This window comes from Homarus americanus, unplaced genomic scaffold, assembly GCF_018991925.1.
Source record: "Homarus americanus isolate GMGI-L3 unplaced genomic scaffold, GMGI_Hamer_2.0 scaffold59495, whole genome shotgun sequence".
NCBI lineage: Eukaryota > Metazoa > Arthropoda > Malacostraca > Decapoda > Nephropidae > Homarus > Homarus americanus.
In genome coordinates, this window is record NW_024732415.1 from 1413026 (window position 1) to 1418840 (window position 5815).

Here is a 5815-nt window from a genome sequence, read left to right on the forward strand (position 1 = left end):
CCCTTCTCTCTCTCTCTCTCTCTCTCTCTCTCTCTCCTCTCTCAACAGCAAACTTGCCCTGCCACACACCACATAAACACCCAACAAAGCCCTTCTCTCTCTCTCTCTCTCTCCTCTCTCTCTCTCTCTCTCTCTCTCTCTCTCTCTCTCCCCTCTCTCTCTCTCTCTCTCTCTCTCGCTCTCTCTCTCTCTCTCTCTCTCTCTCTCTCTCTCTCTCCTCTCTCTCTCTCTCTCAACAACAGAACATTGCCCTGCCACACACCACATAAATAAACACCCAACAAAGCCCTTCTCTCTCTCTCTCTCTCCTCTCTCTCTCTCTCTCTCTCTCTCTCTCTCTCTCTCTCTCTCTCTCTCTCTCTCTCTCTCTCTCTCTCTCTCTCTCTCTCTCTCTCTCTCTCTCAGCAACAACACAGGTGGCAGAACATTGCCCTGCCACCCATAAATAAACACCCAACAAAGCCCTTCTCTCTCTCTCTCTCTCTCCTCTCTCTCTCTCTCTCTCTCTCTCTCTCCTCTCTCTCTCTCTCTCTCAACAACAACACAGGTGGCAGAACATTGCCCTACCACCACATAAATAAACACCCAACAAAGCCCTTCTCTGTCTCTCTCTCTCTCTCTCTCTCTCTCTCTCTCTCTCTCAACAACAACACAGGTGGCAGGAACATTTGCCCTGCCACACACATAAATAAACACCATAAGCCTTCTCTCTCTCTCTCTCTCTCTCTCTCTCTCTCTCTCCTCTCTCTCTCTCTCTCTCTCGCTCTCTCTCTCTCTCTCAACAACAACACAGGGTGGAGAACATTGCCCTGCCACACACCATAAATAAACACCCAACAAAGCCCTTCTCTCTCTCTCTCTCTCTCTCTCTCTCTCTCTCTCTCTCTCTCTCTCTCTCTCTCTCCTCTCTCTCTCTCTCAACAACCTTTGGGTGGCAGAACATTGCCCTGCCACACACCATATAAATAAACACCCAACAAAGCCCTTCTCTCTCTCTCTCTCTCTCTCTCTCTCGCTCTCTCTCTCTCTCTCTCTCCTCAACAACACAGGTGGCAGAACATTGCCCTGCCACACACCATATAAATAAACACCAACAAGCCCTTCTCATACCAAGGCGTGACACCAGTGGGATGACACTATCTGCATCCAAATGACAACACAACACACCGATAAAAAAGGCGACTGGGGAAAAACACCTTTATAACAGATAGCTATAGAGGTGAGGTTTTACAGTGACTCGGGGAAAGACAGTGTTAAACCTCTCCTCTAAGCTATTTAAGGTGAAGAATGATCCCTATATGTGGTGTGCATAGAGTTTTTAGTGACTTTGGGAAAGTGTGGGGTGGGGGGTAAGGGAGGATAGAGAGTGCTAAACACTACATCAATCCATTTATCCATTGTGGCAGAGTTATAGTTTAATTTGATGACATTATGGACGCTTTTGCAAGTGTACATAGAGAGGAGAGAGAGCATGTGTTTGTGTGACATCTTGTAAACGACTATCTTACACACACACACACACACACACACACACACACACACACACACACACACACACACACACACTGGCTCTACTTCGATTAGATGAAAAGAGCAGGCGTGAGTTGTACACCCGAGTGAATTAGTGCTGCCAGGAACGATGTTTTGACTCAGGGTGGGCGTGAGGGCGTGGTGTTGGGCGTGACGGAGTGGTGGTGGGCGTGAGGGAGTGGTGGTGGGCGTGAAGGAGGGGTGTTTGGATGGTCTAGACTCTAGGGTGAATGAGGTGGATGGGTGTGATTCAAGATTAGTGGGTGGGGTGGTGGTCTAGAATGGGTGGGTTAGTGGGTGGTCTAGAATGGGTAGGTAGGTGGGTGACGGTGGTCCAGAATGGGTGGGTTGGTGGCAGGGGGGCAACCACCACTCACAAAATCAATAGGCAGCTTCAAGGCCAGTGTGTTCCTGACCATTTTACTGTGTGTGTGTGTGTGTCGTCTGTGTGTGTTTGTGTGGGTCCTGTGCGTGTGTTTGTTTTGGTCATGTGTGTTTGTCGAGTGTGTGTGTTTGTTTGTGGGTTGTGTGGGGGGGTTGTATGTGTGTGTTTGTGTCGTGTGTGTGTTTGTGGGTCGTGTGGTCGTCAACGTGGTCTAATTAGTTACGAACGACGATTACAATGGTTGAGTTGAGGGGTCGTTCAGAGAGAGGGAGAGAGAGTCATGGAGAGAGAAAGAGTGTGTGTGTGTGAGATAGAGAAAGTAGTAGTAGTAGTAGTAGTAGTAGTAGTAGTAGTAGTAGTAGTAGTAGTAGTAGCATCGTCACGCCCTCATGTCACTGACCATATATTCTACTGTCATTGGCTGGGTCCTAAGTTCATTTCTGTCGTAAGTTTAATTTTGTCGTAAGTTCATTTTTTTTCTCTTAAATTTTAACAGGAGGATTTAGACAATGAGTAACGAGATGTTGATTTTCTAAAGATCGTAAGATTATTTGTTTTTTCTCGTAGTCTGAGATGTAAGAAGCACTTGGCCTTGTGAGATATTGAGAGGTTAAGTCATCGTACTCAAGGGTTAAGTCATCGTACTCAAGGGGTTGTCATCGTACTCAAGGGGTTAAGTTATCGTGCTGAAGGGTGAAGTCATCATACTCAAGGGTTAACTCATCGTACTCTAAGGGATGAACTCATCGTAAGCAAGAAGTTTAATCATCATACTCAAGGGGTTAAAACCAACACCATGTCAAGCACTCAATAACGCCAGGCGAACCTTCATTTCTCTTCTCTCTGCCTGCCTCCCCCCTCCCCTCACCCCCGTAGCGCCTTCACGACAAAAACAATTGATCCCCATATAAACTATTGACTTAAGCCCCGCCTCCTTTTGTGCGTCCCTAGCACAAACCAGGACTCTTCAGGGGAGCTGATTGGTTTATGGAATAGGGTCCACGTGTACACAAAGGATTTTATTGGTTGAAAGGAGTCTACTTAAAAAGGGGATTTCATTGGTCTAACAGAGTGTAAATAAACAAAAGGAATTTCATTGGTCCAACAATCTAAATAAACAAGGGATTTCATTGGTCCAACAGAGTCTAAATAAACAAGGGATTTCATTGGTCCAACAGAGTCTAAATAAACAAGGGATTTCATTGGTCCAACAGTCTAAATAAACAAAGAGATTTCATTGGTCCAACAGAGTCTACATAAACAAGGGATTTCATTGGTCCAACAGAGTCTAAATAAACAAGGGATTTCATTGGTCCAACAGTCTAAATAAACAAGAGATTTCATTGGTCCAGATACGAAAAATTTCATTGAACCATCTTTCTCCTCAATCCACACACCTGTACACGACTCTCTTACACCTCCAATTTAGCATGATGTTACCTGTGCAGTTTATCTTTATTTTGGAATGGGTCACAGCACCTCTTCCTCTCTGCCAGGCCAAGAGCTGATAAAAAATGATAGTAGTGGCGGGTGTTGTGACCGGGCACCAGAATTTTGTGTGTGGTGGCTTGTGACTCGGGTTGCTTGCCTGTCACGGTTTGTTTGTTTACATGTCGTGCGTGGGGTTTTGTTTGGGGGGAGTGTTAAATGTTGTATATGTATGTGTTATGTATTCCTGTGTAGGTGTGTGTTATATGTATGTATGGATATAGACGATGAGGTAGTCGAGTGTGTGTGTGTGTGTGTGTGTGTGTGTGTGTGTGTGTGTGTGTGTGTGTACAAAGGTAACTGAGGGCAAGCAGTACAAGTATGGCCCAAGGACATGTATTAACGTGTCGGCCGTTACCATAGCAACCTAGAGACGCCCAACCTCAGTACCACAACAACAACAACAACAACATTATGATAACACCTCCTTCACATTCTCTTGATAATTATAAGGTAAACTTCCCCATACAGGAACCTAAAGAGATAAAAAGAACTCATCTTACCTGTTTGTACCTGTTCGTATTTAATGACACAGGTGGATTCTCAGTGGTCAGAGAAGGAGGAGAAGGAGGTTTGGTTTGTGAGTAAATATCTCTCTCTCTCTCTCTCTCTCTCTCTCTCTCTCTCTCTCTCTCTCTCTCACGCCTCGCCCATCCCACACCACCCAACCACATATCCCTTCTCTCCCACCAACCCAGCACACCTATCCCCACAGCACACCCTACCCTTCCCTCCACCCCACCCACCCACCACCCACCCACCCATATGTAGGGAAAAGTGTGAATGAAACAGTTTTGAAACAAGGCAACAACATTTTGGGGTGGTGAGATGGACGGGCCAGATTTACGTGTATAAAAACACCGGTTCGATTAATATGTCAAAAGATAAGGTTTGTACGGACGGGGTAATGGATTGTGTGTGTGTGTGTGTGTGTGTGTGTGTGTGTGTGTGTGTGTGTGTGTTTTTTTTCTCCAGCAAACTCACCAACCAACCACCAACACAACAACTTACCACCACTACCACCACCTACCAGACGGTGTTTCAGGTTCAAGGGTGAAAGGTGAATACTCTTAGGTGTTGTTTACATCCCCAGGTGGCAACACACACACACACACACCTATGTTCACCCTTGAGTATGATGACTTAACCCCTCGAGTATGATGACAACCCCTTGATTATGATGACAACCCCTTGATTATGATGACTTAACCCCTTGATTGTGATGACTTAACCCCTTGATTATGATGACCTCCACAATATCTTGACTTAAAAATTAAATATTAATGTACCTAAAAATCTATTGAAAGTAGATTGAATTGAAAGTAATATCTAATTTTTAATCAAGTTTTTCTTACAAATATACAAAGAAAACGGAACTGGAGAGGGAATACTTAAAGATTTATTCTGGTTTAATTTTTTTTATTTATCATTTTACTATTTATTAATTTACTTGTCGTTTGGGATGCTGGTTTGTTCTTAGTTATTTTGTTATTGTTATTGGCTAGTGTTATTCAGGAGGGAACTGGGACTTGGAGAACACTTGGTTGGTTCACACTGAATAACACCCTTCTCTTGTCTGTCCCGGACGAGGATTCGAACCCAGGATTTATTTGTGTGAGATATGTTGTTGCAGGTGGCACTGTTTACATGTATGTGGCACTGCTGTTAATCTTCTCTCTTGATGCCATTTGCTCTTAATATATGGCACTGTGGATGGTGCTGGTAAGGTGGAGGAGGAACAGGAGGTGGAGGCTGGAGGAGGAACAGGAGGTGGAGGCTGGAGGAGGAACAGGAGGTGGAGGCTGGAGGAGGAACAGGAGGTGGAGGCTGGAGGAGGAACAGGAGGTGGAGGCTGGAGGAGGAACAGGAGGTGGAGGCTGGAGGAGGAACAGGAGGTGGAGGCTGGAGGAGGAACAGGAGGTGGAGGCTGGAGGAGGAACAGGAGGTGGAGGCTGGAGGAGGAACAGGAGGTGGAGGCTGGAGGAGGAACAGAGGTGGAGGCTGGAGGAGGAACAGGAGTGGAGCTGGAGGAGGAACAGGAGGTGGAGGCTGGAGGAGGAACAGGAGGTGGAGGCTGGAGGAGGAACAGGAGGTGGAAGCTGGAGGAGGAGGACAGGAGGTGGAGGCTGGAGGAGGAACAGGAGGTGGAGGCTGGAGGAGGAACAGGAGGTGGAGGCTGGAGGAGAACAGGGGGTGGAGGCTGGAGGAGGAACAGGAGGTGGAGGCTGGAGGAGGAACAGGGTGGAGGCTAGGACAGGTGGAGGCTGGAGGAGGAACAGGAGGTGGAGGCTGGAGGAGGAACAGGAGGTGGAGGCTGGAGGAGGAACAGGAGGTGGAGGCTGGAGGACGAGGACTTGCATTATTAAACAGCCTGGGGGTAGGGGTGGGGTAGGGTAGGGTAGGGTGGGGTGG